The 24,150-nt window shown below is 36.3% G+C and overlaps 1 protein-coding gene and 1 non-coding gene across 2 annotated transcripts in view; one reads left to right on the forward strand and one right to left on the reverse strand.

Moving 5' to 3' along the window:
* Positions 1 to 24,150, forward strand: part of RANBP17 (RAN binding protein 17) — a 160,497-nt gene that overhangs the window by 33,059 nt on the left and 103,288 nt on the right. The gene's annotated exons all lie outside the window — the stretch shown is intronic.
* On the reverse strand, positions 15,336 to 15,417 carry TRNAS-GCU (transfer RNA serine (anticodon GCU)). The gene has a single exon. It is a non-coding gene; the product is annotated as a tRNA-Ser (tRNA).

The raw sequence follows: 24,150 nt of genomic DNA on the forward strand, positions 1-24,150 counted from the left end.
GTAGGAGATGAAAATTATTAAGTAGCTTTATTTTTTGAAGATTTTACAGCAGCTTTGGGAAGAATTATTTCACCATGCATCAATTATTTTTAATTGAACTGAATATTTTTCAGATTGCATGAAATGCCTCTCATTTAAGTGTAACATTTAGAGTTTGTTAAGGAAGCATCACAGTGAGAATTGGGTACAACTTATTTCAGTGGCATATTCTAGGAAGAATAAAGAACGATTGTTTCAGAAGAAAAATATTGTCACCAGTATTTTTCACTTCACTAGGCCTAATCTCATTTTTATTCTGTTTCATGGCTATCACACTGTTCTCATCCAATCTCCTTGCAGTTCATACAGGAAAAGAAAGTAGGGATTGACTTCAGTGGGGCTTGGATCCACCTGGTACTGATGAAAAGCTTCAACAGCTGTTGCAAAATGCTTTTCCTTTTGAAGCAGTGTGTAGCCTTCCCTCTGTGGTTATATATGCAGGAAAGAAATATCACAAGCAGAACTGGGTTTGTTTTATTAAACACAACAGGTATGTGTTTTTTTCCAGATAAATAATGGGAGGGAAACACTGCATAGTGCTGATCATAAAAGCCTCCAAATTAATGTAACAGTCCATGCTGAATTAAATAGGATATGCTTGTTAGTACAGAAATCAAAAGAAGTGGATATTATTGTGGTGGATGATCAAAGTATTTCAAGGTTTTTCCAAATCTGTAGAAGTGGTACAAACATTTTAATAAATCTTATTAATGACTTTTTTTGTAAACTTTTCCTTCTAAACATTTTTAGCTTTAAAATAGAGCAGGTAAGATGTTATGCTTGCCTACAGAACTTAAAGAGATTACAAGGTACCAACTTCAAGGACATTTCAAGCATTTTACATACACTTATCATTTAGTATGGTCAAAATAATAAGAAAGATAAGAGTGAAATGGACAAATATAGTTGTATTGTTTGACAAGTAATTTCCTAGTGGTTTTAGTCATGCCTTTAAAGAAAAATCGTGTTTCCATGGCTTTAAAGAGCAAAAATGAGATGAGAACATTTAATGTTTCTTTAACTAAATACCTGTCTTCCAGCATGGAGACAACTACAAAACTCATCAAATCTGTGGCTCAGACTTTGAAATGTAGGATCTTTTTGTGGGATTGGAGTTGCCAGTTTGGCTTGCAGCAGCTCAGTGTGCAGAATTCGTCGGGTTTTTTGGACAAAAGAATTGTCAGTGTGTGTTTTTATTATAGTCCTCAGAAAAAATGTTGCTTCATATGTATGTGAATTACTTTGGTTCTCTCCTCTTTGAGACTATGACTTTTTGACTTACCAATTTCTAGTAAGTTTAGAAGCTAGAGAAGATTTACTTAAGCAAATGTTACTCAGGCAGATCTCCTTTCATATTTTTTATCATAGTTCCTATCCTGCCATGAGCAGAAAGAACTTTCAGCAAGTATTCAAGAATTAATAGTTGAACTTATTTAATTGCCTCAAGATTGGACAAACTAAGTTTTAATTGTGCCATTGCCTTTAAAAATGTACAGTTATTTTTAACTCTGGATTGTGGCTTGCACTGACAACCATCTTGCTTCTTGTGAAAAATAATTGGATTTCCTTTGAAGAAATCTAATACCTTGAAGGATTCTTTAAGTACATAGTGCAGAATTCTTTGTTTTTCTGTTTTTAAATTAAAAAGCCAACAATAACCAACCAAAAACAAGAATCTGTGACACTTTAATTCTTGGTACTAGAGATCAATTGGCAAACTTTGAATCACAATTTACTGTACTTGTTCTAAAACTACTTCTAGAAATTTCTTAATTGAATTTCTCCATTCCTTGGAAATTCTGTACAGCAAAGAACCTATCAGGACATAATGATAAACACTAAGAACTTTACAGGGTTATAAATGTTAGTTTCCTTATCAGATTGAGTTGTAAAGTACTCTTCATTTTACGTATCCTCAATTCTGTCATTTTTTACTTGGTGGTTTTATGCAGCGCTTTCTCTTCTGCATTTGCTTGGGGAATTTTTGTTTTGCTTTCTCTTTTCGCAGCTTTTGCATTATATTCTCCTAGTCTTCCTCCTTTTCTTACAATGCTGGTTAAAGTCTTTAAATTCTTCAAATCTTTTTTTTTCCCTTAAGTGCAGTATATCTGCTGTTCAGTTACCTACACCTTTATCTTACTAACTTGTTATCTTTTGGCTCATTGCTCATGACAGCTAAAACCTGCATGAATCTTTATATAGATATTATTTAATCACATGTTTGCAATTAAAGCACTGGTTTAAGTGCTTTGCTATTTTATTGTAGAATTTTATAACACAAATCAGGCAATCTTAAAAATAAAAAATTAGCATAGTTCAGTTCTGCACTTGGCTGTAACTGAGCTTTATTTTGTAGCTGCTAATAAAGGCACATTATCATGTTCAGGCATTGCAATTATCATTGAAATGTGTATGTCCATTAACTGCAACATTAGGCTGAGGATATAATTACTGTCTAGAGCCAATATCTTTGTGAAGTTACGTCTGTGATGCTATTAAGCTATAAGCAATATTTGTAAACTAATATTTAAACGTTTCAGAATTGATACCATCACTTGCGGACTTAAAAACTAATCCTCCTTCCACTCCAAATTATTGACTTCTTAAGTGTTTGGCAAATATATTATTGGGTTGTTTGGATGTGAGTATAATTTGTGATTTGAGAGAGACTACTATTTTTCTAATAGCAAATGCCCAGAACAAATTGAACTGGTGGCAGGAGGAGAGAGAACCTAGTGGTAACAGCAAAATGCTGATAAAACAGTGGTACCGTATGTCACAAAATGCTGCAAGCATGATTAATTTCTCTCGCAGTAGAGTTATGTTTCAGACCATTTTGTATATCAATTTAACTACAAAAAAATCCTGTTGCATGCTACGAAGAGAATAAGGAAAAGACTTTCCTAAGAATGGTAGAAATATGTTTTAAAGAGGCATGAGATTGAGTCAGTTCATTGATTTGCTTTCTGAAAATTTCTCGTGTTTATGCTGACAGAAGAACCTGAAATTTCCAGTGAAGTTAAGTGGATAGTTCTTTTGCAAAACTAGGCTAAGTCACCTGTAAGTAATTCCACACATGTGGAGATGTTTGGATCTATAATGAAGTGCCCTTTTTTTCCACATTTTATTTTTACGTGCAGAATAGGCATGGTAGTAGTTGACCTCTAAGTATTTGCATCAATTAATTTTCTGTCCTGTTCCCTTGGTATGTGAGTGATAGCCGTTAGTTGGTTTAATTTGCTGACCTGTCGCAGAGGTTGAGATTTCAGGAATGCTGGTGGGGGGAGTAAATGTTAAAGAGAATCAGTCTTTCACCATTTTTCGTTTTATTTTGAATGCAAATATATTTAAAATTCTTCTATTACAGAGGAACTATTGCATTGCCTAGTGATTTTTATCTGATACAGCCTAATATAATTCCTTTTTCTATTTTACAAAAGCAGTTTCAAATTTTGCTTTCGCATACGTCTGGTTTTGGCTTACCTGCCTCTGCTTTGTCTTTGATGACCGAACTCGATTGTAGTGGCACTACCTATGTTTTCTGTCCGCATCACTAAATACTGCTTTATATTTCTTATATTGTTTGTGTTTATTATATTGGTTATGTTCTTTGTATGGTAATTCAGTTATGATTTCAGCTCAGGCAGATTCTCTTGTCCGAGTAACTGCTGGACCTTTCCACTTGTGCTGTATATCCCATACCAACTTAGCAAGAAGGAATGAACAGCAGATAGGGCATCTTGGGGAAAAAACCCAGGCTATCTTGTGACTTACTCATCTAAAATATATTGGGTTTGTTGCTGTAGGTTGACCTCATATCCTCATTATTTAAGTAGCCTAATAAATTAATTTCCCAGACCTTGCAGTAAGTAAATTAACCATCAGAGTTCAGAGCAGAGTGAATAATTCTTTAATATTAGACTATGTCAAATTTTATGACTCAAGTTAAACATAATTATGAAATTGCTTATTGCATATTTGTGTAATTTAGAGAGGAAAAATATGCAAAATAACACATAAGTAAATCTGTCAAAAAAGAACAAAACAGTAAAATCCTAGGAAGTTAGATTACTTCTGTTAGTACTGGTTGAATTATACCTCATTCAGTTTAGGTACTATGTTCATAGTCTGTACTGGTCAACAATGCTAAAATAAAAGGTTTTCTGTTTGATTTTAGCTGATCAGCTGTTTAGCATCTCCTTCAAAATTATTTAAGAACTTAATTTAGTTACCAGTGACTAGTATATTACTAAACCAGTCCTCTAGATGATCCTTTAGATTTTTCCTCTAGAATAGTGTTGTCATTTTAGGTTTATATGGGGAATATGTATTTATTGTATAGCAGTGTTCTTAAACAAGAATTGCTCTAGAGCACTAGCTGAAGTTCATTTTGAAAATTTTTTTTTTTCTGAGAAAATATTTAACTGAAGTAATAATCTTTCCAAGTGGCTTTATGCACTGACATTTTCTATTATTACACGTTGAACAAACATGATAATTGAGTACATAAAGTACAAAATTCCACTCTTTATGACCTCAAGGTCAGTTGGTTTTGACCTTACAAAAATGTGCAGTTTCTGACCTATGTTAAATGTTGCGCATGAACTGTCAGTCTCTTGGAATGTTTTCTGCTTATTTTGTTATAGGCACAAGTTCTGGTGTAATCCAGAATTGCAAAGAACATTCTGTTTTTCATTTTACCTTCTCCTCTCATATCATTACTCCTGTTTTTTTTTTTTAGTTAAACAGAATTGGATAGTTTACATTCCTGTTATGATGGTTTATTAATTTTTTCATGCTTTTTAAAAAGACTTATTTACAAGTATTTGTACTGAGTTATCAATGTTGGTCTGATCCTTTAAAAATGAAGACAAGCATGTACAGAAAACTTTTGTCTGTTTTCATCAAGTTGTTGTCACCTACCCATACAGTCGAACCAGCAATACATCACTTCCACTCTAGAAGAGATAAAGTCAATGGAGCTGAATTGCTAAAGACTATTTCCTGCAAAAGAGCAGCAGTCATATTGAGGATATAGTGTAAGAAACCTTTTGGGGTTTGAGATATAAATGAGGCTTCAGCTACTTCCTCTATTTTGCAGTTCCTTTGATCTGGAAACTTTCCAGGTTGATGAAGTCATCAGATTTCTCAATCAAGTTGGTGTTTTGGTTTTTTTTTATTTGCACTGCTCTTGGCTTCACATGTCTTATGTAAATGGCCTGAGATGCTGTCTGAGATTATCAGAGTAAACAAAACACCTACATCATTGTAAAATGCTTCATGATGAATTAAGTGAAAGGTTTCCTCTGAGACAGATGGGGTGTCACACCTATGTCCTTCCTCTTGCATCTATATGAAAATAACTTTGCCAAGAAAGGTTTGCACAGAAATCTCTGCAGTATCTGTGTTTTGCTCAGTCAAGGAAAGGGCTTCCAGCATTCACTCCTTATTCCTATTTGTGTGTCAATTCATGGATCATCCAAATATTTTGATAATGCCTATGCTCTCTTTTCCTAGTGCTTTCAGTAAGTGATGGATATGTTCTAGTGAATGAAGATGTTCCAGGCAAAGTTGGATTTAGTGAAAGTTGTTTGCAAATAAAGAAAAAAGAGTTAAACCATGAGGTATTTCTCAGTGTCTCCAGTGTTGATGTTAGAGAGTCTGAGCTTGCTCCTGCCATATTCCATTAATGTAAATATGGAAAGTCTTTTTTTTTTCTTTATCATTTATTACCTACCTACCTTGTGTATACTGTTACTAATGCCAAATAAATTAAACTTCAGACATGATGAGGTTCAGAATTTACATCTATGTTTTCAAATGCTTCCAGCAGCATTGCTTCCTGATGACTTTCAGGTGGCCTTTCAGTCTTGAGGACTTAATAGTCATCAACTGTGAGATGAATGTTTGCTAGACTTGTAATGTTTCTCACGGAAGTCTTTCAGCGCTTTACAATTTCCCAGAATATTGAAAATATTTTTGTACTGGTCTGCATAACTACAATATGCTTCAAGTTTATTGGAGAGATCGAAGGACACTGAAGAAGCAATAGTTGTTCATTTCTAACAGGAATAGGAGGTAATAAACAAACTTGTTTGGTAGTTGGTGATCAGATGATCAGTAGTTCTGTGGAGGGGAATTTCCCTTTCTCAGTTGAGATTTAAAGGTTCATGCTGTAGTTGGAGAGTCTCTGTGACTGAAAGGTTTAACTTAATTTTAATTTTTCTCGCTGCTGCACTTAGTCCCTCTTTTGATTACATGGTTGAACACATGAAATCCCTAAAATATACATTTCTGAGAGAATGGACTTCTTGGACTAAGAACACATGAAACTAGCAGTTCAAAATATCTATCCAAACATCAGTTAGGTGCATGTTCCTTCAATACACTAGTGGGATCCTTCATTTAAGTCAGTTGCTTAAGTGAGTTTCTTCTTAGTTACTCTTTTAAGGTTTACTTTTCCTATAGTAAACCCAGGGAGTTCAAAACTGAATTTCTTCTGTTCCTGTTGTTACATGTAATCAATGACACGATGAGGAAAAGAAAAGCAGGGATTGCTGTGGAGAAATTGGAAGTGACTTTTATGGGCATCTGAATTATAATTGGGTATTTTAAACCAATTTTTAGAGTTGCTCTCACTTCAGTCTTCATTGGAAATATTTACTGAGATTCAACAGCAAAGTCATTCACCAAAAAGTAGGATAGGGATGGGTTTTTTCTTCCCACAGCCATAACTGTCATAAAAGTGGGGGTGAAAGGAAGATGTCGAATGATTCTTAAGTCAGATTGTGTGCTTTCCATCCAAGTAAGGTAAGCCAGTGAAGATTATTTTAAGCAATGAGATGAGCAACTTCAGTTTAGGAATCTTTAGTAGGGTTGGTATAGATATTTTGAGGCAGCTCGTTTCTTCAAAAGTTTTTCAAGGCATTGCCATGAGTTTGGTTTTGTAAGGCCAGACTGATTGCTTAGGCTGGAAGCCCTTTCACGTCTCTTGTCAACCATTTTGAATACATTTACAATATGTTGAAGTTTAGGAATTCCCATAGTATTCCTTAAATATACAGTCTTCTGCTCTTCCTTCAAACAGAATATTGGATTCTGTAACCTTGACTAATGATACTCTTTTGAAGCTGTTCATAGCATGCTATGAAATCAATGATTTCAACTGAGATCAAGATTGACAATGATACATCTGTTTTTCTGGTTGTGCTGTCCATGATCTTGGCTATACAGGGCACTGGATAATTTTCCAAGTAAAATCTATGACAATTTGTCGTTTTCTTGCAGAAAGTGAGTTCACTGGTAAGTTTCCATGAACTAGAGATTCCAGCATTTGTAGTAGTTGTAGCGCAGATACATCATTCTTTTTCATGTACGCTGTTGCCCATGTTCAGCCACACATCCGAATGAGGCCTTTAGAAGACTTCTTGAGAGTCATTCCAAATCTCCTGGGTTTTTTTGCATGTGAATAAGATGCAGTGCTTCCTGTTGCTGCTGTGAAAATGCTATCTTTTATTATAGAGACATAAGTCTCAGATGTGGGCTTTCTACTAGTCTAATACACACCTGGGGACCTTGTTGTATATCTACCCCGTCATTTTAGACTTCCACATTTTCTTGGAAGTTGGTATATATATAAAAACTTCAAACTAATTATATGTTCAAACAAACACATCCTGTGAATTATAAAAGAATACTAAATTCATGAACATTGCTCTGAAATAATCACACGGCACCTCACTGAAGTCAATTAGTTGTTCTTAGGTCAAGGAAGGGGTTTTAAACTTTTTACTAGACAACACCCACAGAGGAAATAATTCACTAGCAATTGTGTTTCCTTTTACCTCTCTCTTATCTTTCTCGCAGATGCCTATATTAGTATTTTACTGTGGGTAGGTTTTTGAATCAGAGAGAGATTTATGAACTTAACCACCCTTCAAATTATTGTAAGTCACGATCATTGGAAATTAGAATGCAGTGAAATGAGAACGGCCAGTTGTTTCTCTGGCTTGTCTCCTGATAGTAATGATTTCCTTCTTCTCATGCTAATCAGGAATTTCTGAACATGGTAAAGTCGTTTGCTCTGTGTCAATCACTTTTGAAATTCATTTCATAGGTGATAAAAGCTGCTTATTTCTGCAACATCATCATCTTTTAGAGAAGTTGCTTGCTGAAAGTATAGATAGTCTTCTCCATATGAGAGAATTGTTCTAACTATACAGGCTTTGCAACTGACTTTTAATTTATAAAGCCCTTCTGTATGAGTGATTTCTGAGTGTCATGGTACTGTGGTTGAATTTAGCATGGTACCAGAACCGCTTTGTAAAGCTACCAGTACCCTTTGAAGCTAAGGAGAAAAGGTGTTCTCCTAAAAAAATGAGTTTTAAATGAAGTTCATATTTTTCAAAGTAAATATCTAGAATCAGAGAGACAATTTATCACTCATATTTATTAGTACTTGTGGCAATCCCTTTAAAAGTAGTGAGTTTTAATTGTGTGTGCTGTGAAATCCACCATTTTATTTACAAATAAATAATTAAATGACATCTATTGGGAAAGATATAGTATGTCTTACAACTAGAAAGTCAGCAGAGGGAGCACAAGTTAACACACTGAATTGTATTTAGCATGATGGACTGGTGGTGGTAATGGTTCTAGTGAACAAGTAGTGAATACTCACATGCTTGTTTGGTTTGTGTTCTGTAAACATTTAATCACAGTAACACTTTCATACTACCAGCTTGAATACACTTAGATAGTAAAGTATATAATGTTATTTCTAGAGGCATATAGTACTGCCAAGTAGAACTGAGTTATGATATGTAGGGGTATTTCTATCGCGATCCTTGGATTACTTTTAGCAGTGGATTACGAGGCAGTTCAACCTTGTTCTGGTTTGCCTTTTGCTTTCTTCTTTTTCCAATAAACAAGTACTTTGTGCAAAAATATCCCTTCCGTTCATCTCCAGAGGGCCACGGGGAAGGAACCGGGTGGGTGGAGGCTGCTTGCCCTTCAGTGTCTTCACCTACAGGTTGGTGGCATAAAGTTTCCTACTTGCCTTGACACTGCTTTGGCCCTAAACAAGTGAGGAAACACTTTTGAGAAAATATGTTTCATTTTTAAGCATGCTTAATCTTAATAGTTACGACAAATTTTTAAAAATCCGTGCATCTGAGACGGCATTAATAATTCATGCTGTTTCATTAAAAAAAGAACAAACTGTCTGTAGGGTCATTAAATTCTTACTTGGCTGAGATCATCAAAGTTTAGATGACGTAAAATGGTACATTGTTGAGGTCCTAATCTGCTGCTTGAAAAAAAAATACCCTGTGATTTAGTTTTGATTCTGACAATACTCAAAAGGATTTGTTATGTCTTACAGACCTTTCTGCAAACTACTAATGGGATGAACACAATATATCACTTTTATAATAGTGAGCTATTAAAGGCAAACATAAAGCAGTCTGAAGCCCATAAGTGCTGCCAACAGCTCCTGCTTTAATGAATTCCCTTTTAGATGTCCATTAAATGCTCATGGCAAATGTACTCATAATGGAAATGGCAAATCTAAATGGGTAGATATGAATAATCCATGGAGTTTAAATTCTGTTTATGATCATCTTCACATTTAGTTTTCAAGACAACGCAGTTTAGTTTTCATTACAGTTTGGAATAAAGAGGACAGGGAGTAATTGATTGCTTCAAGCAGATTAAAATCAATGGGTTGCTTTTCAAAGAACCCGTTCAATGCAGTAATTTCAACTTTAAACATTGATTTAGGAAACTCAACACAAAATGTTTTGTGCTGTGTGAACTTTTATGTGGAAAGACTAATACTAATTTTATTTCTATATATCTGTATATAGAAATATATAGAGGTTGTTATCAGTATGTGCATGAGTAAATAGTGATCTATATTAAGTCATTTTGATATTATTGCACTCATATAATGAATCAATGAGATTCCCGTCATCATTGTGATACTGTTTGTAAACCATTAGCACAGAGAAATTACAGCCCATCATACATCATTACTGTGATTGAGGCTTTATTACCATATTCTCAAATTGCTTGCTTGCTATAAAACTAAATAGACACCAGACAACTATAGGTAGACGATAGACTGTGCATTATTGTACTGAAATAATGAAGGATTATTGTAGCATAATGGGGCACAACTTAGGAGGAAAATAAACTTGGCAGCAAAGGAGGACTTGAGTGTTTTTAATGTTTGTTGTTACTACTTTAAAGGTCAAATGTATTTGTTATGATCAAGTTACTGTTTCCTTATTTCATGAATCATACCCTTTTCATATTTCAAATTGGCTTTTTTTTTTATGTTTGGCTGTTTAAAACCTGGGAACTGCACTGCACCATTCAACTCCAGAGATGGATTGACAGCTTTTGAAGTACTGATGTGGTTGTGGAGGAGGTGGGGTGGGCAAGAGGGCATCCGTAGCAATGCACACTTATCTTGTATTGTGCTGAAAAGAAACCGAGGAGAAAAACTGCATCAATAAACATCAACTGTTAAGAAGTGACTAAGTTCTCCAAACAGACAGGTGCAAAGTATGCATCAGGAATTTTAGGAGCCGTAGTGAAAGAATTCATGATATTTTGATCTTAAAAGAGGAAAAAAACATGCTGAATTTGGACTTTGGGAATTCAGCAATCGCTTGTGATAGAACTGGGGGCGTTACTATACAACACCAGGGCTCGCAGGGTGCGCTCAAGGTGTTACTTTCTCCAACTACAAGGAAAAATCAGTTTTACTTTAATTTTCTAAACTTTGGAGTGAATTTAGACCCCATAGGTCACCCAGCGTTAATCCCAGTGGAGACATAACAGCTCCAGAAGCAGTTTGGTATTGCTCTCTGGATATACCTCAAGCCCACTCAATTACTCACTCTCTCCTACTTCTGTTCCCACGTTCTTGCTGACGCCTTTCTCTCCCTGCTTGCTCACGCTCACTTTTTCTCCTGCTTCTTTCACAATCATTTCCATCTTTCATACATCTCTTCAGTGAATTTGAAGTGATAACTCATTTATAATCCTGGAGCATTTTTTTTAGTGTTGAATTTAAGATACTCCATCGTAGGATTGATTCCGAGTAGGCCAGGTAGGCACTGTTTGGCTGAGGAGTGATGGAAACAATCAGAGTTTCTGAACTGATTCCAGGTTGTTGCAGTGATCAATTACTTGTGTTTCTGTAAGACCTACGAGCTTTGGTTCTGTTCAAGTATCAAACTGTTAGTGTGCATTTTGAGAGGGTATGTGCAAAGATACTTTCCTTTAACAACGGGTGTTATGAGCTGTAGTGAAAGTATAATTATTGTTTTTGAGAGCTTGTAGGCAAGCGTACAGTGAGAGACAGCAGATCCTTTCCACAAATAGAAAGTAAAATAAGTATGTGACTGTGTACTCCTGTACAGTCTGGGAGTGGGCTTCAATGTCTGGAAGTATTATGTCGCTACCAGACTTGAACGATTGACTGGTGAGTGATTCTAAGAGTTCAAGTTTACCTGCTGTAGCTTGGCTGGGATCCCAAGGACTTAGTTGTGTGCTCCTGACTCTCATTTTTATTCTCAAGTAGCAGTAGGTGCATTGATGCTAGTAACTGTTATTAAAAACAGCCATCTAATGTATTTCTTTCAGAGGAATCCTCTAAATATAGGTGTAAAATTCACTTCCCTGGGCAGTGCTAATACTTGCTATCGTACAAGAGCTTTATTGCCATCTGTCCTATTAGCTACGCAGAACTGAGTGAGTTGGGAGACAAAGAGAATCAAGCAAAAATAATTTTTAAAAACTGTATTGCTGGTGTAATATAAATGTATAAAGTGTGAAAGAGAATAAATATGTGTAATCATTTCCAGTTTTCTTGCTTTGCGTGTTCTATTTGAAAAACAGTCCAACTTTTTGGTCAGAAGGCTTAGTTATAAATAAGTGTTGACTTTTTTCATACAATTTTCTTTGTATAAAAACTACAGGACAGAACGAGTGAGAGTATTTAAATCTAAATGCAATTCTTCATGTAGATACTTAACCATTTTAAAGTATACTCCAATTAGCTTTGACAACCCCATAACTGAGCAGAAAGCCAAAGTCAGATTAGTAAGTACATAAGATACTAGAGTCAAATATATCTTTACTCAGAACTTTCTTACCACACACAGCTGCTTGATTTCTTGATTTTGTGAAACGTATTTCTGTCAGCATTGTCAGTCTACCAGTATTCCTAGCAGTCAAGCTCAGGTAGGTACATTTTAGAGATAAATGAGATTTCTTATGGCTTTCAGCTAAGTTTCTTTAAATAAAATAATACTTAACCTGCCAATCACTTAATCGTGACTCATGACCCATTTTTATTAAAAGTTAGATTTAGCAAGTGTGAATAAGGGTTCAACTGTATAAGCAAATCTTTTACAGAATATTTTCTTTGGGATTTTTTTTTCCAATCATGGGAAGTTCCTCAGTAGTTCTTATGAATGCATTTGTGTGTAAGTGACCGAACAGATGTTACGACGTTTTCATTATCAATGTTTGTTGTTAAAGAGGGAAAGTGTAAATAGCCTTTGAACTTCTTGCATTTTGGCATGTGTTGATATCCTGTAAACAAATAGTATAGTCTCATCAGAACAGTTTATGACAGTACCTCTGCTGTTACAGTCACAGGTAGAACATGGGTGTATGTGTTCTCACACCCTGCTCTCTGTCTTCCACCCTGCATGAGTATGACCGTAAATGCAAAATACTCTTAGCTCTATTTAAGTTCTCTTTTTATAACAAAGTGTTTCTTCATGTATTCTTTCAATTCTACCTTTGGCCTTCCATCTCATTAAAGTATTCCAGCTTGGTCACCTCTCCTGAACTGACAACCCAACTGAAGGCAGTTTTTGTCTGCCCGTTCTGTAGGAGGCATATCCCTTGAAACGTAAGTGCGTTTTCTTTTCACTTTTAAAATCTGCATGTCCATTAAGCCATATTCTTGCTGTGAGCAGGAAGAGAATCTTTGGGATTTTCTGCTTAGAAAAGCGTTGATATACTTCACTGTAGTTAAGTGAAAAACTGAGATTAGCTCTGTACTTTCGAGTAAACTCAAATGATTGTTAATCTGCTTGCGCAGTAATGACTGTTGATCTCGTACAGAAGGACCACAAAGATGATAAAGGGAGTGGAGCATCTCCCTTATGAGGAAAGGCTGAGGGAGCTGGGTCTCTTTAGCTTGGAGAAGAGGAGACTGAGGGGGGACCTCATTAATGTTTATAAATATGGAAAGGGTGACTGTCAGGAGGATGGAGCCAGGCTCTTCTCAGTGGCACCCAATGATAGGACAAGGGGAAATGGATATAAGCTGGAACACAGGAGGTTCCGCTTAAACATGAGAACTACTTCCCAGTAAGGGTAACAGAACACTGGAACAGGCTGCCCAGAGAGGTTGTAGAGTCTCCTTCTCTGGAGATGTTCCAAACCCGCCTGGATGCGTTCTTGTGTGATCTAATCTAGGTGGCCCTGGTCAGGCAGGGGGATTGAACTAGATGATCCTTTGAGGTCCCTTCCAGTCCCTAACATTCTGTGATTCTGTGACCTCACTGCTTTCTAGGAGAATCCTTCCTCATCATCACTACAATGAAGGAATCATATTCAGCGCTGTCCTAACTGTAACATGGATGTAGTTCTGCACTCTCGAAATCTCTGTCCGTGTGCGCTCATTTATGACACTTCAAGCATGGAAGTTCAGATCTTGAACTTGCATTCCTTTGGTTGGTCTCTCAGATGGCAGGTTACAGCAGAAAAATTCTCTCCCCTGTCTTTAATCAGAAAAGCTTTGCCATCCGAGACTTAAAGTTTGAAGTATCCCACAGTTTTTCCTGAAAACTCATTTCAGGGATAGTTGGTAGCAAAGCCCTGACAAAACCAGCTTGGGCAGTATTGATTGTAATAGATGGTTTGGGATGGAGATGGATGTGTTTTCACCTGTCAGGCTTGGTGTGACAAGATCAAAAAGCAAAATAAATTTCAATCCTCCTTATTTACTCGTGACCCGTACTTAGGCCTTCTGGCCGTGAGACATTCAGAGAGGGAAGCTTCTCTTTGTACTCCTTGTTTGTTACCAGGAGATTTCAAAAATAGGTTCTGAAAGAGAAAAAGACGTAAGTCTGTTGTGGTGGCAAGAAGGTGTCAACATCCTTCAGCAATGTTGTACCACCCTTTTAACTAGCCTTCTCAGAAGGATCCAGATCTTCACACCCTTCCGAATTTGTGCTATAGTCTATGCTATCTTCCATCAATATTTCATATAGATTTCATGGATTTCTAGGTTGGAAAAGACCTTAGAGATCATCCAGTCCAACAGTCCCTAATCCCCCATTAAACCATATCCCTAAGCAGTTCATCCACCCTTTTCTTAAACACATTCAGGGATGGGGACTCAACCACCTCCCTGGGCAGCCTATTCCAGTGGCTGACAACCCTTTCAGAGAAGAAATACTTCCTAACATCCAACCTGTACCTCCCCTGGCTAAGCTTATGCCCATTTCCTCTTGTTCTATCACCCATCACTAATGTAAAGAGCCCTTCCCCCACCTCCCCACCATCCCTTCTCAAGTATTTGTAGGCTGTAATCAGGTCTCCCCTCAGCCTCCTCTTCTCCAGGCTAAACAGCCCCAACTCCCTTAGCCACTCCCCATAAGTTTTATTTTCCAGCCCCTTGACCAGTTTAGTCGCCCTTCTTTGGACCCGCTCCAGGAGCTCAATATCTCTCTTAAAGCGAGGGGCCCAAAACTGGACACAATATTCCAGGTGCGGCCTCACCAGTGCCGAGTACAGGGGCAGGATCACTTCCCTGCTCCTGCTGGTCACACTATTCTTGATACACGCCAGTATCCCATTGGCCTTTTTGGCCACCTGGGCACACTGCTGGCTCATATCAAGCCGGTAGTCAACCAACACCCCCAGGTCCTTCTCCGCCAGGCAGCTCTCCAGCCACTCTTCCCCGAGCCTATAGGGATGATTGGGGTTTTTATACCCCAAGTGAAGGACTCTGCACTTGGCCTTATTAAAGCTCATGCCATTGGCCTCAGCCCAACGATCCAGTCTGTTCAAATCCCTCTGAAGGGCCTCCCTACCCTCGAGCAGATCGACACAGCCTCCTAGCATGGTGTCGTCCGCAAATTTACTGAGGGTACATTCAATCCCCTCATCCAGGGCATTGATAAAGATGTTAAACAGAACCGGACCCAGCACTGAGCCCTGGGGAACCCCACTGGTGACCGGCCTCCAGCCGGATAAAGCACCGACGAGGGTGGGATTCGAACCCACGCGTGCAGAGCACAATGGATTAGCAGTCCATCGCCTTCACCACTCGGCCACCTCGTCCCTTCTAGACATTTTAGAATATTAGTGCAAAATTTGGTAACTGTTTCTCATTTTGGAAGGCAGAAACATGTTGCTTCTGGATGTTAGGAGTAGCTGAATTTTTGCATGAGCAAGAGTTGTAAGCATTTGGATGCTGAGGTGTTGGGAGAGCAGGCTCCGTAGGGCTTGGGTATGTCCATGCAGAGACTGCTGAAAAAGGTAACAGACAGTGTTAAAACTTCTCAGTGGCTATCAAAACAAAGCCTTGTCCATTTATCCCAATGCATTCTTCCAGAGATAAATCTACATTTGTGTCCACACAGAAAACTTTCTTCATTCTTCTCATCTGCTGAGCAGCTACCTGGAGCTTTCTATAACATAAATATGAATCTCCGTGTTACTACTTGGTTTTTCTCACTGTATGAATATCCATCTGAATTATTTTTTTAAAAAAAAAAAAAAGAATTACTTACCAGTAAAAGGAATCTTTGAGATGCATAGTCCAAATACACATATACTTCCTGTCTCTCTTCCCTTTCTAAGCTCACTTATCTCTAGCACTGAGTGAAATGGTGCTGGACATACTTTGCATTAAATAGTCGTCATGCATGCAGCAGTCAGGATTTAAGTTCAATCTTGTAGATATAATACATTTACCAAAGGGAAAAAAAACCCACCTATCCTTAAGTAATAGGCTATATTTCCAATTGCAGTAAGAGACATAAGTGGACTTTACACTGCGGGGAGTTCTGGGTACTGGCAAGTGGTCTCATTTAACTAAATAGCTAATTTTGTGCTTGAAACGCACGTATGGTAGAAATAGGATCTGTTGGAAGGGGAATCGATGTAGATGTCACAGCTCCAGAAATCACACTTAATGAGGTTTGACAGTACGGTTTCATGGTCCATTTAAGTTGATATAAAACCCTTCTACTGCTGAAAAGGTAATTCTGCCCCTTGATATAAAACCCTTCTACTGCTGAAAAGGTAATTCTGCCCCTTTTCTGTCTTGCTTACATTGTCATTGCCATTTGTATGGCTGTGTAGTTATTACTGTTGTTCTTTTTAGGATTGGCTTTTGGTCCTGACTGCGTAATTGCTAGTGTCCATGCAAGAAAGACCGTAGATGTGACTGTCTTGCTAGCAATTAGCGTTGTGAAAAAACATGTTGATTAATCAGTGTTCTTTACTATTTACTGATATTGTACTGCTAGTCTCAAGGATATGTGCAACTGTCAGAAAAGAATTTTTAAAATACATTCACTCATTTTATAATGTTCTTTGTAATTTTAGTTACAGGTTTCCAATTAAAGCAACAGATCTTAATTTGGGAGTTATATTGAAAGAACTTATGCAGTTCTTCCTGTTGAGTGCATCACAGCTGAGCTGCTATTGCCACAAAAAAAATTCTTGAGATGCCCCTTTTCTATAAAGTGTGCTACAGCAGTGATGCATCAGGACTTCTGTACTTATATGGAAGTAAAAGCCTTTAAGTACGTGAGGAGTCCTGTTGAGTTCTGTAAAACAATATATTTACTGTAAGTTAATGCACTGCTATGTACTTGATTCAAGTTTCAGAACATAAAATAATAGTAATATTCCATACTTCTGCATGATAGCTTCTGGACTTCTTAAGAGGGACCAGTGAAAACACTAGTGTAGAGCATGCAATTATTGAGAGACAATGAGGGACTTGGTGTGAAATCACTTTTGCCAGGGATTTTGGAAATACGTGCTTTTTAATAAAGTACATTTGACTTTTGCTTCCATTTGGCATAAATTCACAATGTCATTTAAGTTCTTGAAGAAGCAGAGGCAATGTCTGTAAACCGCAATACGTTGTTATATACCAGGCCAAATAGGGGGAGGTAAGGATAGGGTAGGAAATGCTGAGTTTGTTGTATTTTGTGTAGATGTTTGACCACAAATATGTATTTGAGATATTTTTAACTAGGATATGTACAATAAGAGTATTCCGCGTTAAGGAATGATCATAAGATATTGCTGATATGGAATCTACATACGAAACCATGTTTGCTTCTTAAGAGTAGGGTGTGTTAGATCTGGAAAACCTGAAGAGCTTTTGTCTGAGGTTCATGTGAACACCTCTTTCTTTTATTCCCTGTTAAGCAGTTTTTACTGTTCAGATGCTGACAGACAATGAGTGTGTGCTCTATTTTCATTATGTGGATACTTAGCGCTCTGATATTCAACTGCAGTACTTGTTCTTTGTAGCTGTAAACCTACTTACAGTCCTCCTCAGTATAAAAGCAACTTCCTTGTCTCAAGAAAAAATACTTTGAAGTAATAATGATGTTCTAATATATTGATAGAAGTTTGCGTAATTCCATTATCTCTTTAATGGACATTAGTTTAGACAGAGCTTTTCCATTGTCCTCTGGTCCTTTCATCATGAATTGGTTAGCTCAGTTGTAAATGAGTCAGTATTTATGTCTTCAAAGACAGATGTCTGTCAAGAGGCTTGAATATTCTGGGAGTAATCTTTGCTAGGCAATATTCTTGAGTTTAAGATAGCTGTAATTATAAACATCTCACAAATTGTTTTTTTTTAATAGACATGATTCCTAACAGCAAATACCTTCATATTAGGTTTGGAGAATCTATTTCTATTAATGTTTAGGCAATTCTGTCATGTAGTTGAAGAAAGAGTCTCTAACTCTATGTTGTGGTAATACTGTTTTTACATAATAATGCCTTTTGTCATACAGAACACTACATGAAGCCATGTATTTATGTTAAATCTCTTCATACATATTTGGTAGTGTTCTTATATATGTATTTCATTTAGTCAGCTAGTGGAAATCAAATAACTTGTCTACTTTTTTCTTAGAAATGGCAAGGTACATTTGATTTTTTTTTAATAATTTAAATTATTTTGGTTAAAAATATTTTTTGAAACATTTCTTTTTGAGGAATCACTCAGGTTTCGACTATTAGATTTAACATATGATTGCATTTGGTTTGCTCATCAAAAGTGGAGAACATTTAATATTTATTCATAACGAAAGTATTAGAGAAGCTGTCAATAAATTTTCTGTCATAATTGAATCATAGGATATCTAAATTGTTGATAATATGATCTGCTCGTTAAACAAAAGTGTCTGGAGAAAATGATGGATTAATTGACTGATGGCTAAGGTTTCTCTCAAATATAATGGTTTACCCAGTTTGATTTGATTTGTGTAAAATAACTTTCTCTAATAAACAATTTGCTCAGAGGCAATAGAAGAAATGAATGGTTATCAAACCAAACTTAATTAGTCTATCCTAGATTGATATTACTTGGGGAGTCTTCGTTTTAATTGTGGAGGGCTGGATACAAAGAGTTTTGTTCATTATATTTTTCCTGTATAAACGCTATTGTGGAACTACCTATGGAATATAACATGTGAATTCATTTTAATAAATGCTTGTAAAGTGAATTAGCTAATTATGCCAGGCTAAAAATGATTCCTTTAATTATTTTAGATATTTAACTAGTACTTCAATTTTATTATTGTTAGTCTGTAAACGTAATTTGTATTAGCTCTGCCAAACTAATTAGAATATATAACTTAAACAGTTTCAACAGCTTTTTAATGCTCATCGTGAACTCTTCTCTGAAAAACACATTTCTGTTTTGAAAATATTCAAATGATGAAGAAATTCTTGGCATAGAAAGATTTTTGAAACGTAAGGTAGAGTAAATTTTTTCTGAAAAATACTATTTCAGAAGAGTTGATACGGTTCAAGAGTCTTGAATGTTTTTCAAGTGAAGGAAAAATCAGTTTCTTTTTCTCAGAGATGGGGTCAAGCTAAACATAAGTCATTGGGTAAAGTAATTCCCTGACGTTCCAGATCAGTAGATTATCCCTTTATAATATGAAACACAAATACAGTTAAATTCACTGTTTTCAAAGGTTCAGCACATGCTTAATTGCATTAGTACATGCAATTCTTCTAATACACATTCTAGAACGTGAATCTGCACATTCAAACTAAGAAGAGTTGGTCTTAAAGGCTTCCAGTTAATTTAGTCTAAATAATTTCCTCTTCGCTTTAAAAAAAAAAAAAAAGAATTCTCAAAACTTCTGTAGAAGTTTACAAGATTTTAATATAAAAATTGCATGAGAAGGCTGTGTTTGAAGCTGAGTAAGTGTGGAAAGCAAAACATAATTAGTGAAGAATGATTTAGATGTTCTTAATTATATTCCTTCATGATTAATCTTGGGTTTATAAAAGCAGAAATTAATCTGTTTTATTGTTTCTTCTTGCACATAAAGTTTTGATTTTGGTAGTCTGTTACCTTAGTTTTCCTTAGATAGCATAGGAAACTTAGTTTTTCAGATAACTGAAAATCCAGTGAGGAAATAAGGACCGTCTTTTTTTTGGTTTGTCTCTTTTACAGTCATTGAATGTAGGTTAGTGTCCTGACTTTGAAAAGTAAAGATTTATGTGCATAAATTTCTGCTATGAAGATGACTGTCCTGTCTCATCTAGTTGAGTGACAGAAAACTGCTACAAAGTGGGACGTTAGGCATATCATTGGAGCAGGAACAGTATCAAACAAAAACTTTAGTATTCTCAATTAACATACTCTCATGAATTCTTTCTGATATATGGCTACTTTACTTCATCTCCTGATCATCCAGCCATCTAAGAATAGTTCTTTAGCAGGTATATGCATACTCATCAGTAGTATGACTCGCTGTGAGTCTCAAAGAGGATTCTGAGAGCAAGATATTGAGAATATATAGTAATCTTTGGACTATTGTAGATTGATGAAAATAAAAAGTAAAGTCTAGCAAGTCCCTGGACTCTACTTACATATCAAACTTTATCAGTTAAATTTCATTAAAGTCAGTGAGAGTCTTGCAACTCCCTTGAGGATTAGCCAGTGTTTTCACTTCAGGATTTTTGGAGCTCCTGTTATGGCTTGTCTCCTTGTTCACGATGACAGAAGAATTTCTCACTCCCAGGAACTACAGGAAGTCTGTGCTAGTTTTGGAAGTCCAGAAGTAAACCTTGCTCTTCCTCTCAGATCAACAGAATTTCTTCTTCTGGCTTTGGGAAAAAAAAAAATCACCATTACATTTTTTAAATTTTGGTTTGGTTTGATTTCTTTATAATATCAACATCAAGTATCTGCTGATTAAGAAGCACTAAAGTTGTACTAGTGTACCAGTGTGCCACTGGTGTACCTCCGGCTGTGACTCAGCAGTGCAGTGAAGAGACCATGTGGCCGCTGAATCAAATCCAAACACCAGATTCTTGACAATGTGAACATCTTTCTGCTGAAAATACTGCCTTACGTTGCCTTGTCATGCAGGGCCGTTAAACCTCTTGTTGCAAAACTAAACCAGCAGCTTGATTCTTTTCAAAAAGATGAGAAGTCTTCACAGCCTAAGTCGTGCAAACTCCAAGGACTCTGAGAGCCAGGAAAACAAAGGAAATAGGGTGTCTTACAGGGAAGCAGTTTATTTTCATAATGAGCATGTAGTGTAAAAATTAAGGTCAGAATTTAGACTCCTTGATCCGTCCTTAGTAGATACTTCATTTGACTGAAAACCTTAAAATGTGGATTTCTTCCACAACCTTGCAGTATGTTCTGTACCTCCCTTTTGTCTGTAAGTAAGCAGCTGGAATACTTCCCCCAGGAAGTGAGGACTGCTGTTTTGTTTGTGGGGTTCCAGGCTGCATCTCTTCCCTGTGAAGTGGGTGCCCTGACTGCTGGTCTGCGAGTTACGCTGGGCTGAAGTGTCCCCTGTTCTTGCTCAGTCAATGCCTTCGTGCAAAGAAGAATGATGGGTTGGAAGGAGAGCAGGAAAGCACCTCTGTACGTAGAGGTTCTCTTGTTTGGAGTGGAGGGAGGTCATCTTGGCACTGCAGACTATTTAATACATCTATATTTAACACTCATTGATTTACAAATAAAATCAAATGATCCGGAGATAGAGATCCTAACCGATATACTAACCTATCATGGGAGGCAAGGACATCAAGGAAAAGAGTGTAGCAAGATTTTAGAGCAGTTCCAACTAATATTTGTCATTTTAAAAATTCTTAGCAATGATTTCTTTTGTTTGGTAAACTGTAGCATTTTCCTATACAAATCATTATTTTACTAGGCAATTTTACTCATTCTAAAATAAACAAAAAAACCTCTTGTACAAAAATTTGTGCCTTACAGGCAGGAAATAAAGATTCTTTGACTTTCTGAAAGCCTTTATGATTCAGGAGAGTTAGTGATTTTTATTAAAAAAGAGAACAGGTGCAAATCACAGAAATTTTTTTAGTTGAATCAGAAATGCAAGGTTTTTCCTAAAGCATTTAGGTGTTGATATCTGAAATGAGTATTTAAGAAATATTAAGCAGTATAGACATTAATATGGGAAGTGATCTTGAAATATCGAAAATACCTAAGGTAAATTATGTCAACGATTTGTGTTAAAATTATATTAAACTTGTATTTTATAGTGTTTAATCTTTAAGCAAGGGTAAATACAATTTAGTTGTAATAATGAAGAGAGGTGTGTACTATGCTTAACTCGCGTTACGTGCTGTTGGGTACCATATTCAGTATTCTCAACAAGCATGTTTCACTTCTTTGATGGACAAATTCTTAAGGTGTGATATAGGCTAAATATTTGTTGTCTATATGTTTATGAAACCATACTATGTATAGTTGGATAGCAAAAGTAATGGTGATTATTTTTTTTAGGGTGTTTTGATTATTTTTTTTTTATTCTGATAGTTTCAGCTACAGAGTTTCAACATGCACTTAGGTAGAGTTGTGCTCATTGTGCTTCCCAAGGAGTATTTTATGGGAACGTATGTAATTCCTTGTTAAATATATGGCAGAACTAATGCAGATCTTACAGGTTCTCTATTTTCTCTGTTAAATCACTGCCAAACCATAAGCATGTCTAATAATCTCCTTGTTCCCTATCTGCTAAGCAAAGCATATGACGTGAACAACTTTAATTTTGTATTTTACAGTCAATGATTGTAACCCTTCACAGATATCTGTCTTCACATGAGTCTTGTGGGAGCAAGGTAGAACTAAAAAAAAAAAAAACCAAACAAACAAAAATTGCATATAACAGATCATAATTCTCTTCGTAGTTTTTTTGGTTTTAAAAGCTAACCAGTTGGTTATTAATTAGAAGAGTAACAACTTTGGCTTTACTATGCTTTGTGATTTTTATTGATCTGTGGTGAAAGCTGATTGCTAGCTTGATATTAAAGCCTATCACAGAATCTTACTTCTTTTTCTCCAGTATGGTGTCCTATTATACCTCCTGTCATCTCTCAGTGCCATAAAATTGCAGGCAGTGTTAGGTAGTTGATCAGTATATGTAGCACAGCTCTGACAAGAGCTGGTCTTAAATCAGTTGCTCTTGCTGGTAAGTGAGCTAACTGCTAAGAAGAGTTAAGAAAATCCATATTGGTTATGCAAACCCATGTGCAATACTCTTACTTTCTTCATCAATTTCTAGGCAGGGGCACAGAATACATGCATAGTTCTGTAGGTAGGAAATGTGCATAAATAGACTGAGCTATTTCCACTACAAACTGGGAAGACTGTGCAAGTGCTGGGCGGATCAACTCAAAGACTACAAGACTGAGTACTCCTTGTCACTTACAGTTAATGTTACAAAAGCAAAAATGGCTTAAGTTTTGTCATTTAGAACCCACTGAGTATGGATTCTTTCCTTCTCCTAGTGCCTGTGAGTATCTTCTTTATGTTGCTCATGTATTCTAAAGTAGAGCAATCTTTTGTAGTTAGTCGACAAGCTGGACTAAAACTTTAAAGTTATCTGTTTAAATAAACTCACAGTTAATTATACAAAACTAGTATTTTCGCCCTTGGCTGTTTTTGTACCTTATTTAAGATTTACCTTCACAGTTTATTATACGGTTACTTGCAGGCTTCCAATCACCCTGGAAGTTTGGCTCTACACGTGTTGGTTTCATGCTTTTCCTCAGGATACGAGTAACCATTTAAAAGGTTGAAGAAAGTAATTAGTTTTAGGATTGAACTTGATAAGTTTATGAATGAAGTAATACGGTCTGGTTGCCTGAAGTAGCAGCAGTCTGGATGAAAAGCCATGGGAAGCCTCTTTCAGGGCTGTGTTCTGTATTCCTCTGTTCATGTATGTCTATATTCAAGCATAGAGTGCTTTCTAGTTTAAAATACTGTATAGATAATTAGCAATTAATTTGGCTTTGGTTTAGGGGGTCCTTTGGATGTCTTTTGGTTACCTATGTAGTGGGTTTGTGTTCAGCAGCAGCTGTAAAAGTAATACTTGCTTCCTGGATGAAGTTCAGAATAAAATAAAAACAATCCTTATAATACTTCAGTCATATAGTAAATGGCATTTGGGGGTAAATAGAGGAGACGACTGCAAGCTTTAATGGAAAAAGGATTTTTAAAAGGATTCTGTCAAACGTAGTACAATAACTCTAAAATAAGAAAGGGGGTTAAAGATGCAAAAGTGAAAGAATGTGCTCTTACCTGTTGCCAAATGTTTTTTCATGTATGCATTATAGCTCTTTTTTGTAATGGTCAATATTACCCTTATTGTGTACTGTTTACATGTCTGACTTCTTGTTTGGATTTTACTTGGTGATTTGATATTAATTTTTAATGTGAAAGCACTTAGCATTAGGAGTTTGACATTTTGTCTGACCTTAATCACCAAGAGGATCATGAGAGGTTTATTCAGTGGGAAGAGAACTGTTACAGCTCTG

The sequence above is a fragment of the Tauraco erythrolophus genome, chromosome 16 (genome assembly GCF_009769465.1).
Source record: "Tauraco erythrolophus isolate bTauEry1 chromosome 16, bTauEry1.pri, whole genome shotgun sequence".
Taxonomy (NCBI): domain Eukaryota; kingdom Metazoa; phylum Chordata; class Aves; order Musophagiformes; family Musophagidae; genus Tauraco; species Tauraco erythrolophus.